We start from the raw sequence: 11,875 nt of genomic DNA, 5'->3' as shown, positions 1-11,875 counted from the left end.
AAAACCCACAATTAATCACTATATAAACCAATGCAAGAGCTAATCTAGCAATGAGAGATGAAAGGACAAAGTTGCTAACCTTGGTGATCATTTGAATGGATGAGGGCCTGCAAATCTTGACAAATTTGGGGCAAATTTTGTGATGAACTCGAGAGGAAGAAGGGAAGAACAGAGGAGAGGGAGAGGGGAAAGGGGGAAGAACAGAGTGCGGGTGGACAAAGGGTTTATATAGGATGACCTTTAGTACCGGTTCGTGCCACGAACCGGTACTAAAGGTGCTGGAAGGGCCCCACTCTGACAACATCCTGCCACCACTCTCATTAGTACCGGTTCGTGGCACGAACCGGTGCTAAAGGTTTGCCACGAACCGGTACTAAAGAGCTCCTCCCGGCTAGCCATTGGAACCGGCACTAATGGACACATTAGTGCCGGTTCTGTTACAAACCGGGACTAATGTGTCTTACATTTGACCCTTTTTCTACTAGTGAAAGTCAACAAAATATGGCACATATCATATGCACCATAAAAAGCATCAAAATTGTGTCAGAAAGCTTCAGTCCATTACGCTACACACGGGCACCATATCAGTGTCGCGCGGTGATAGTAGTAATGTGATGATGCAAAACTTATTAAAATTGGCATGCCACATATATCCATGTCACCAAAACCAAAGATGTCATATAAAATTCCCAAAGAAAAATATGTACATATCCTATATGCCAAACGTAGGATAAAACTATACCTACCCAAAATCAACCTGCATTCCGCATATAAACGAGGTTGAATACACACAAATTGTTGCATGCTAGGAAAATATATTCCCAAACATCACACATGAAATCATAGAGGAGTACTTGCATGGAACAAAACTTCAAGCTCGCCAAGAAGGAGTTCGTCGTCGACCGCGAGGAGGATTTCTCTTGTAGTATGCTGTAATAGGAATGTGATGCAATCCTATGTTATAGATTTTCTCTTCGGAGATGTAATTAACAGAATTTTTATGTAAATGTAAGAGTTCTGGAAATAATGTACCTGCAATGTTTGATTCTATTTTTATTTTATGCATTTAAATTTCATTCTGTATCAATGACGTGGACGCGTGTCTCACGCCCGCCATTTTCCCGTCATCATGCACCAAATTCGTGACTTAAATATTCTCCCCCACGATCTGATCGTAAGAATTTTATTTTTTGGTCATGTTGATTCTCTACCTCACTCTGAAATTCTTTAAACTTTTCAAAGGTCTCAGACTTGTGTTTCATCAAGTAGACATACTCATATCTACTCAAGTCGTCAGTGAGAGTGAGAACATAACGATAGCCTCCGCGAGCTTCAATGCTCATTGGACAGCACACATCAGTATGTATGATTTCCAATATGTTGGTTGCTCGCTCCATTGTTCCGGAGAACGGAGTCTTGGTCATTTTGCCCATGAGGCATGGTTCGCATGTGTCAAATGATTCTTAATCAAGAGACTCCAAAAGTTCATCAGCATGGAGCTTCTTCATGCGTTTGACACCAATGTGACCAAGGCGGCAGTGCCACAAGTATGTGGGACTATCGTTATCAACTTTACATCTTTTGGTATTCACACTATGAATATGTGTAACATCACGTTCGAGATTCATTAAGAATAAACCATTGACCAGCGCGGCATGACCATAAAACATATCTCTCATATAAATAGAACAACCATTATTCTTGGATTTAAATGAGCAGCCATCTCGCATTAAACGAGATCCAGATACAATGTTCATGCTCAAAGCTGGTACTAAATAACAATTATTGTGGTTTAAAACTAATCCCGTAGGTAAATGTAGAGGTAGCGTGCCGACGGCGATCACATCGACCTTGGAACCATTCCCGACGTGCATCGTCACCTCGTCCTTCGCCAGTCTCCGCTTATTCCGCAGCTCCTGTTTTGAGTTACAAATATGAGCAACCGCACCGGTATCAAATACCCAGGAGCTACTACGAGTACTGGTAAGGTACACGTCAATTACATGTATATCACATATACCTTTGGTGTTGCCGGCCTTCTTGTCCGCTAAGTACTTGGGGCAGTTCCGCTTCCAGTGTCCGCTTCCCTTGCAATAAAAGCACTCAGTCTCAGGTTTGGGTCCATGCTTTGGCTTCTTCCCGGCAACTGGCTTACCGGGCGCGGCAACTCCCTTGCCGTCCTTCTTGAAGTTCTTCTTACCCTTGCCTTTCTTGAAACTAGTGGTTTTATTGACCATCAATACTTGATGTTCCTTTTTGATCTCCACCTCCGCTGATTTTAGCATTGAATACACCTCATGAATGGTTTTCACCATCCCCTGCATATTGAAGTTCATCACAAAGTTCTTGTAGCTAGGTGGGAGCTACTGGAGGATTTTGTCGACCACCGCGTCATCCGGGAGATTAACTCCCAGTTGAGATAAGCGGTTGTGCAACCCAGATAATTTGAGTATGTGCTCGCTGACAGAACCATTCTCCTCCATCTTACAACTGTAGAACTTATCGGAGACTTCATATCTCTCGACTCGGGCACGAGCTTGGAAAACCATTTTCAGCTCTTGGAACATCTCATATGCTCTGTGCTGCTCAAAACGCTTTTGGAGCCCCGGTTCTAAGTTGTAAAGCATGCCGCACTGAACCAGGGAGTAATCATCACTATGCGACTGCCAGGCGTTCATAACGTCTTGAGTTGCTGGGAAAACGGGTGCTTCACCTAGCGGTGCATCTAGGACATATGCTTTCTTGGCAGCTATGAGGATGATCCTCAAGTTTTGGACCCAGTCCGTATAGTTGCTTCCATCGTCTTTCAGCTTGGTTTTCTCTAGGAACGCGTTGAAGTCGAGGGCAACATTAGCGTGGGCCATTTGATCTACAAGACATATTGCAAAGAGTTTAGACTAAGTTCATGATAATTAAGTTCATCTAATCAAATTATATAATGAACTCCCACTCAGATAGACATCCCTCTAGTCATCTAAGTGATTCATGATCCGAGTCAACTAGGCCGTGTCCGATCATCACGTGAGACGGACTAGTTATCATCGGTGAACATCTTCATGTTGATCGTATCTTCTATACGACTCATGTTTGACCTTTCGGTCTCTTGTGTTCCGAGGCCATGTCTGTACATGCTAGGCTCGTCAAGTCAACCTAAGTGTTTTGCATGTGTAAATCTGGCTTACACCCGTTGTATGTGAACGTTAGAATCTATCACACCCGATCATCACGTGGTGCTTCGAGACAACAAACTTTCGCAACGGCGCACAGTTAGGGTGAACACTTTCTTGAAATTATTATGAGGGATCATCTTATTTACTACCATCGTACTAAGCAAATAAGAAGCAAAACATGATAAACATCACATGCAATCAAATAGTGACATGATATGGCCAATATCATTTTGCTCCTTTTGATCTCCATCTTCGAGGCGCCATGATCATCATCGTCACCAGCGTGACACCATGATCTCCATCATCATGATCTCCATCATCGTGTCTTCATGAATTTTTCATGTCAACGATTACTTCTACTTCTATGGCTAACGTGTTTAGCAACAAAGTAAAGTAATTACATGACGTTATTCAATGACACGCAGGTCATACAAAAAATAAAGACAACTCCTATGGCTCTTGCCGGTTGTCATACTCATCGACATGCAAGTCGTGATTCCTATTATAAGAACATGATCAATCTCATACATCACATATATTTCATTCATCACATCCTTTTGGCCATATCACATCACAAGGCATATGCTGCAAAAACAAGTTAGACGTCCTCTAATTGTTGTTGCATGTTTTTACGTGGCTGCTATAGGTTTCTATCAAGAACGTTTCTTACCTACGCCAAAACCACAACGTGATATGCCAATTTCTATTTACCCTTCATAAGGACCCTTTTCATCGAATCCGATCCGACTAAAGTGGGAGAGACAGACACCCGCTAGCCACCTTATGCAACTAGTGCATGTTAGTCGATGAAACCTGTCTCACGTAAGCGTACGTGTAAGGTCGGTCCGGGCCGCTTCATCCCACGATGCCGCCGAAACAAGATAAGACTAGTAGTGGCAAGAAAATTAACAAAACCAACGCCCACAACAATCTTGTGTTCTACTCGTGCATAGAAACTACGCATAGACCTAGCTCATGATGCCACTGTTGGGGAACGTAGCAGAAAATAAAAAAATTCTACGCATCACCAAGATCAATCTATGGAGTCATCTAGCAACGAGAGAGAGGAGTGCATCTACATACCCTTGTAGATCGCGAGCGGAAGCGTTCAAGAGAACGGGGATGAAGGAGTCGTACTCGTCGTGATTCAAATCACCGATGATCCTAGCGCCGAACGGACGGCACCTTCGCGTTCAACACACGTACGGTTGGGGAAGACGTCTCCTCCTTCTTGATCCAGCAAGGGGGAGAGAGAGGTTGATGGAGATCCAGCAGCACGACGGCATGGTGGTGGAAGCAGCGGCGATCTCGGCAGGGCTTCGCCAAGCTCAGCGAGAGGGAGAGGTGTTACGAGGGGAGAGGGAGGCGCCAAGGACTAGGGTGCGCAGCCCTCCCTCCCCCCTCTTTATATAGGGGCCCTGGGGGGCATCGGCCCCCTAGAGATCCAATCTTAAGGGAGGACGGCGGCCAAGGGGGGAACTTGCCCCCCAAGCCAAGTGGGGCGCCCCCCCCCCTCCCGTAGGGTTTCCAACCCTAGGCGCAGGGGAGGCCCAAGGGGGGCGCACCAGCCCACCAGGGGCGCACCAGCCCACCAGGGGCTGGTCCCCCTCCCACTTCAGCCCATGTGGCCCTCCGGGATAGGTGGCCCCACCCGGTGGACCCCCGGGACCCTTCTAGTGGTCCCGGTACAATACCAATGACCCCCGAAACTTTCCCGGTGGCCGAAACTGGACTTCCTATATATAAATCTTCACCTCCGGACCATTCTGGAACTCCTCTTGACGTCCGGGATCTCATCCGGGACTCCGAACAACTTTCGGGTTACCGCATACTAATATCTCTACAACCCTAGCGTCACTGAACCTTAAGTGTGTAGACCCTATGGGTTCGGGAGACACGCAGACATGACCGAGACGACTCTCCGGTCAATAACCAACAGCGGGATCTGGATACCCATGTTGGCTCCCACATGTTCCACGATGATCTCATCGAATGAACCACGATGTCGAGGATTCAAGTAATCCCGTATACAATTCCCTTTGTCAATCAGTACGTTACTTGCCCGAGATTCGATCGTTGGTATGCCAATACCTCGTTCAATATCGTTACCGGCAAGTCACTTTACTCGTACCATAATGCATGATCCCGTGACCAACCACTTAGTCACTTTGAGCTCATTATGATGATGCATTACCAAATGGGCCCAGAGATACCTCTCCGTCATACGGAGTGACAAATCCCAGTCTCGATCCGTGTCAACCCAACAGACACTTTCGGAGATACCTGTAGTATACCTTTATAGCCACCCAGTTACGTTGTGACGGTTGGTACACCCAAAGCACTCTTACGGTATCCGGGAGTTACACGATCTCATGGTCTAAGGAAATGATATTGGACATTAGAAAAGCTCTAGCAAATGAACTACACGATCTTGTGCGATGCTTAGGATTGGGTCTTCTCCATCACATCATTCTCCCAATGATGTGATCCCGTTATCAATGACATCAATGTCCATGGTCAGGAAACTGTAATCATCTATTGATAAACGAGCTAGTCAACTAGAGGCTCACTAGGGACATGTTGTGGTCTATGTATTCACACATGTATTACGATTTCCGAATAACACAATTATAGCATGAACAATAGACAATTATCATGAACAAAGAAATATAATAATAACCATTTTATTATTGCCTCTAGGGCATATTTCCAACATCTTGCTCTTAATACTCTTGCACAGAGTGAACCATAATTTCCAATCAACCTTCAGCATTGCTTAGCTAGCATTGCTAGATTAAAACTATGCACATCTTTGAATCCCATATCACCTCTCTCTTTTGGCACACAAATTTTCCACCACGCAAACTAATGCACCCTTCGCTGGTTCTCCTCATCACCCCACCAATATTGCAATACTGCATCAGTGATTCCCTTGCAGAATTTTTTTTTGAATTTGAAAACACCCATCGCATATATTGGGATGGCCTTGGCCACCGCTTTCAAAAAAGCTTCCTTACCCCCAAAAGAGAGGGCTCTTTCCTTCCATCCATTGACCATTGCCAGAATTCTTTCAATGATATGTTTGAAACAATCAACCCTGTCTAGCCCAATCATGGAAGGTAGTCCTGGGTATTTGTGTGAGAGGGATTTCGTCAATATATTCAAGCTCTGACATACTTGAGCCTTCACTTCCACATTCATATTTGGACTGGAAAAAATTGAGCACTTGGCCTCGCTTACCATTTGCTCGGATACCGCATAATGATCATCCAATACCCGTTTAAGAGATGTAGCATTTGCAGAATCTTCTCTCATTAGGATAAAAGAATCATGGGTGAATAGTAAATGGGGAATATTTGTGGAATCTCGACACACCTAAACACCATTTAATGCACCCACTAACTTTTCATGAGCAATCAAAGTCGATAAACCTTCGGCACAAAATAGGAAAAGGTAGGGTGATAGGGGATCTCCTTGCCTCAACCCTTTGGTCGGTGAAAAAAGGAAGGGTCTCATTTGAATTAAACCATACCTTATACTCCACTGACTTCACACATGACCTTACTATTTGGATCCATCTTAGTATCAAAACCAAGCTTCCCAATCAAAACCAAGCTTCCCAAGAATAGCCTCCAGAAGAACCCATTCAACACGGTTGTAAGCTTTGTGCATATCCAATTCAACAGCACACGGTTGTAAGCTTTGTGCATATTTGATGGGCTTGAATTCTAAATCTTCTCCATCATTTTTAACACTACGTATTTTGTCCCAAAATACAAAAACGTTTTTGATACTATGCAAGTGTAAAAAACATTCTTTGAGACGGAGGAAGTATGTTATTCCCACTGTAGGTAGTCTTAGGAGCAAGCAGATACTCATTCATATAACACGGTTTTTACTTTATTTTGAACAACAATACTCCCAATCAGCGAAGCCACTGTAAACAGCAAACCCTAGCCTTCTTCGCCAGGGAACAGAAAACTAAGAGCATCTCCAGCCACGCCTCCAGAATGGCCTCCCCAGGCGATTTCCGTTTATCGCCGGCTTGGACTGAAATCAGCGTCGACGAACCCAGGCCAAACCCGACGCGCCGGGTGGCGCTCGGGGCGCCAGGGCGAGCGTTTTGGCGCGAAGCAGCCGAGGGCCCGCCAAGTCAGCGAGACAGCCGCTTCGTTGACCTCATCGCCTCGGTTCCCATGGGAATCAATGCGAAGGCTGCCGCACTGTCACGTCGGTCAGCCTCCATTGATGCCGCACAGGCAACGCAGTGAAAACGCCGCCGACACACGTTCGCTCACATGCGCCACGCATCCGCCCGCACGCCGCCCACCGCCACCCCCGCTTCGGCTATAAAAGGCGCTCCTCCCCGCCAGTGAGCGCCACAACCTCTCCCTCTCCCTCCCACGAAAGCCTTCTTCCCGCCGACAAGCTCTCCCCCCACTGCCTTCCACCACTTACGAGCGAATTGGCCAAGAGATACCCAGGCGACGGCACAGCGACGAACGGCTTCGGCCGCCGACACCTCCAAGACCCGAAAGCGCGCCTTCTGTATGAGGCCGAGTACCCGGCGCCCCCCAACATACGCATGCCAGGGGCGTGGAGGTTGAGCACCGGCAGCGTCCCGGTGCCGCCCGTCCCCAAAGAAACCACACGACAAGCGGAGATTACCCGCATCCGCTCCTCGCTGACGAAGGAGCAGCAGAACAAGCAAGATACACATCCGATAGCGAAACGCTGTGCACCGCCGCGAGGAGCAGATCGCCTCCATCAACGGTGCCATCCCTCACGGTCACCTCAACTCCAAAGGACAACACAAGTGGTGGGGCTTCCCCGGCCGCACACTCGACACCGTCCTCAACCACATCAACCACATCGAGACAGATAATGTGCCACGGCTGAAGTACCACCGCCGCAATAGTTCTTGGATACCGCAGCGAATGGAGCCGGGGTCATCCTCCTCGTCAGGCTCCGGCTCGCCAACCATCCGCCCCATCAAGAGACACCGCTCAGGCATCGCGCGCGGAGCGACACCCTCAGCATCAACAAGATGTCGCCGGCGACACACCGACGAGGCACTCCCTTCACCTTGTCCGGCCGAAATCCAAGCCAGACACACCCCCATGAAACCGGAGCACGCCAGCATGGTGGCCCCTGACGACGAGTCCACCCTCAAATGGGCAAGGGTTTATTCCCACTATAACATGGAACCATCAGCCTAAATTGGCTAGGCTAAGACATTACAGTAAATATTACAACCTGCACAATGATAGGATTACATCAAACTTCCATGTTCACCACTCAACCCAAAATGGTTTGCTCATCTAAAATGCATCTAATTAGCTTCTTTCTATTTCATTCCTCATCCATAATCTGATACAAAAGCAAAGTAATCTATTTTATTCCTTACAAATATTTAAAAGGTTAGGACCTAGGCAATACTTCCACCAGGCTGCAGGGCATCCAGGCAAGATGACCATTAACTTTGATACTATTATAACTATGCTTAATGACTTTCTAACAAGATATATGATAGGATCATGAATATAAAATAATTAATACTCCCTCCATTTTTATTTAGCTTGCATATTAGCTTTGGTCAAAGTCAAATTTGTCAACTTTGACAAAATTTATAAACAAAAACATAATATATACAATAACAAATTAATAACATTCAATTCACTATTCACATCATATAAATTTGTTATGATAAATGTCTATATTTTTTTCTATAAACTTGATCAAACTTTACGAAGTTTGATTTCAATTAAACCTGAGTAATAGATTCAAAATTAATAATCATCATATTCTTGTACTCCATTTCATTACAGATCAATGGCTAATGCTCAATCATAACGCATGTCAATTGTAATCACTTGCATGAAGTTGGATCATACAACAATGCATCTCAAACAGCAAATCAGCACCAACTGCAAAACTGTAACCAGAAGATTTAGCATAAGGTACAGGCATAAGGTCATACTGCTGCTACTAGGCCTAACAAAGACAGGTGCTTGATCATACTGCTCAAGCGATGGCAGAGAAAAGGGTAGCTAATTCCTGAGAAAATTGTGAAATTAAAGATGACATGATCACTAGGACGGTGAAGGCGTAGGTCTGAGTGCCATGGAATTCCATGAACCATTGTTATTTCAGATATCGAACTGAAAAACGCATTCCTTTCGTTGCCTTCATTCTAAAGTTTCTTTTAGTTAAGATACATCATCCACGAGCAGATAAACCAACCAGAAGAAACCTAAACTAATGTTGCAATCCTGAAACCTGCCCGAGAGCTTAAGCAACCACATGTTTTAGCAGAGCCTAGTTACCGATTACTTTACTACTACAAAAAAATTAGGCTCACCTGTTAAATTTGTGAGCTGTTCACCTGTTAAATACTACTCACAAATTTACCACATGTTTTAGCAGAGCCTAAAATTTTTGGAGTAGTATTTAACAGGTGAACAGATAACAAATTTTAGGTGTTTCAAGTACAAGGACAAGTTTATTCGTTGATAGAGAAAATGTTAAATAAGAGAGCAAGGTTCTGTTTTGCCAGATCCAAATTATGTTAAAAAAAAGATAAAACAGATTGAGTGATAAACGATGGATTGGATGCAAAAAGCCTCAGATTGTAGTTTTTTTCATAGCTGAAGCTGCAAAGTATATTTAACACCATCACAGGCAATTCGCTCCAATCCACGAATTAAACAAACCAGGCAATAGAAATCAGAACAATAACCATAAATTCAAAGTAGCTGCCTCAGTGGTAGTGACAATGTGTTTGATCGTCATGGAACAATCCGATAATACGTGCATTTTTATGCATCATCGGCAGCCAGTCAAATCCCATGAAAAACAAAATCAAAATCTCGAATCGACTCGGAAAACAGAAACATCAGAGAGATTCCCATTATAGACTTGGTCTATCATAACCATTAGATGGTTCTGATGTCCCTGTCTGATTGTCATCACCTGCTTCCATGGATTCCCAACCAAGATCCGAATCGCCTAAAACACAGCTGGCGAACGAGAAACACGATTCAAAAGAATAAGAGCAAACACAAACAGAGACAGATCTGAAAGAAATAAAAAATCTACTCAAAAACAGAACAACCTGGCTTGGGAAATTGAAAACATCAGAGAGATTCCCATTATAGACGTAGTCTGTCATAACCCCAAAGGGTTCTGATGTCCCTGTCTTGCTATCATCACTTGCTTCCATGGATCCCCAACCAAGAAACTACTCAATCCGCAAGCTAAACTACTTCACAAACGACATCTGCTGGACGATTGACGCACGATTTTTTATTCTACCTGCTGTGTTGTCGTATCGTGCGCCATTCATCCGTCCGCAAGGAAGATTAGAGGAACCAAAAGGGGGAGAAACGAATTGAAAACTCGAGAGAAAGAAATAAACCGAGGGCGGCGGGCGGTGGGGGCTGGGCGATGCCTCCTGATCCCTACGGCTTGCGTATATATAGGTGCGGCGGAACATCTAGGGTTTTCGAACGTGGGCCTGCTGGGCTATATATCTGAAGGACTCGGCGTATCAAGTTATTGTACTGGGCTGTCTCAAAAAAATTATTGTAGTGGCCGAGTTATGTGACCGAACAATCTCGGCTCGGTAATACGGCGCTGTAAGCGCCTGCAGGAACGCGAACTGGGCCGGCCCAGGAAACGCAGCGACGCACAGCTAGGTAACAAAAATTGAGAAAATGTGCGGTAGGGCGAGGATTCGATCTCTGAACGCCCATGAGGTAACATTGGAACCCAGCACTCAGCCAACCTCCCATATACTATTCATTTGGAGGACAAATATCCTTACTATATACACAGCCTATATGCTTATTATTTTATGATGAAATGAAATGAAAAAAGAAAAATGAATGCACAATATAAAAAACGTGCATTTCAAAGAAAGTTCATAAAACTGAAAAGGTTCCTACAAACAAAAAAATGAATTTGAGAAAACTTCACAAATTTCTAAAATTTCACAAAATTTAGGATAAAGTCCATGAAATTTCGAAAAAAGATCACAATTTTGGAAAAAGTTCATTGATTTTGAAAATAGTTCACCGATTTTGAACAAAAAATTGACCAACTTAAAAAAGTTCATCGATTTTGAATAAAAAAGTTCATCAAATTTGAAAAAAACAGTTCACTGATTTTGAAAAAAGTTTGTTGATTTTGAAAAAAGTTCATGAACTTAGAAAAAGTTCATCTAAATTGAAAAAAGTTCATCAATTTGAAAAAATTCATCAAAATTGAGAAAAGATCATCGATTTTGAAAAAAAGCTCGTTGATTTTGAAAAAAAGTTCATGAAAATTGGAAAAAGGTTCATCCAATTTGAAAAGGTTGATAGAATTTCAAAAAAGTTTATCCAATTTGAAAAAAAGTTCATCGAATTCAAAGGGGTGCAAGGGGAACCTGGTCGTACAAAAAGGAAAAAGGAAAAAAGAAAAAAGGAAAAAGGAAAAAAGGAAACAAGGGAGAATAAAAGAAAGAAAACATTGTAACTTTTCAGGATCAGTTGCGTGGTGGGGTGGTAAGGGATGCATGTAGCGATGAGCGAGGTCCCAGGTTCGCGTTGCAACCTAGTGCATAGTTTTTTTTGCGTTCTAAAAACAAGAAGAAAAAACCTCAGGCATCCCTACATGGGTCGGCCCATCACGGAGCGCTGCATGCGCCAGTTTGCGAAATGCAC

General features: G+C 44.1%; 3 non-coding genes and 1 pseudogene across 3 annotated transcripts; all 4 read right to left on the bottom strand.

The window, feature by feature from the left end:
• Window positions 1-9,786: 9,786 nt before the first annotated feature.
• LOC119313399 lies at window positions 9,787-9,858 on the bottom strand. Its single transcript, XR_005151689.1, has one exon. It is a non-coding gene; the product is annotated as a small nucleolar RNA Z267 (small nucleolar RNA).
• Window positions 9,859-9,926: 68 nt separating this feature from the next.
• On the bottom strand, window positions 9,927-10,004 carry LOC119313498. The gene has a single exon (XR_005151778.1). It is a non-coding gene; the product is annotated as a small nucleolar RNA snoR122 (small nucleolar RNA).
• Window positions 10,005-10,059: 55 nt separating this feature from the next.
• Window positions 10,060-10,149, bottom strand: LOC119313403. The gene has a single exon (XR_005151692.1). It is a non-coding gene; the product is annotated as a small nucleolar RNA R44/J54/Z268 family (small nucleolar RNA).
• A 151-nt stretch (window positions 10,150-10,300) lies between these two features.
• On the bottom strand, window positions 10,301-10,389 carry LOC119313402 (annotated as a pseudogene).
• Between the last annotated feature and the right edge of the window lie 1,486 nt (window positions 10,390-11,875).

Source organism: Triticum dicoccoides, chromosome 5B (genome assembly GCF_002162155.2).
Source record: "Triticum dicoccoides isolate Atlit2015 ecotype Zavitan chromosome 5B, WEW_v2.0, whole genome shotgun sequence".
NCBI lineage: Eukaryota > Viridiplantae > Streptophyta > Magnoliopsida > Poales > Poaceae > Triticum > Triticum dicoccoides.
Note: the sequence above shows the minus strand (reverse complement) of the source record. Positions and strands in the feature narration are given on the sequence as shown.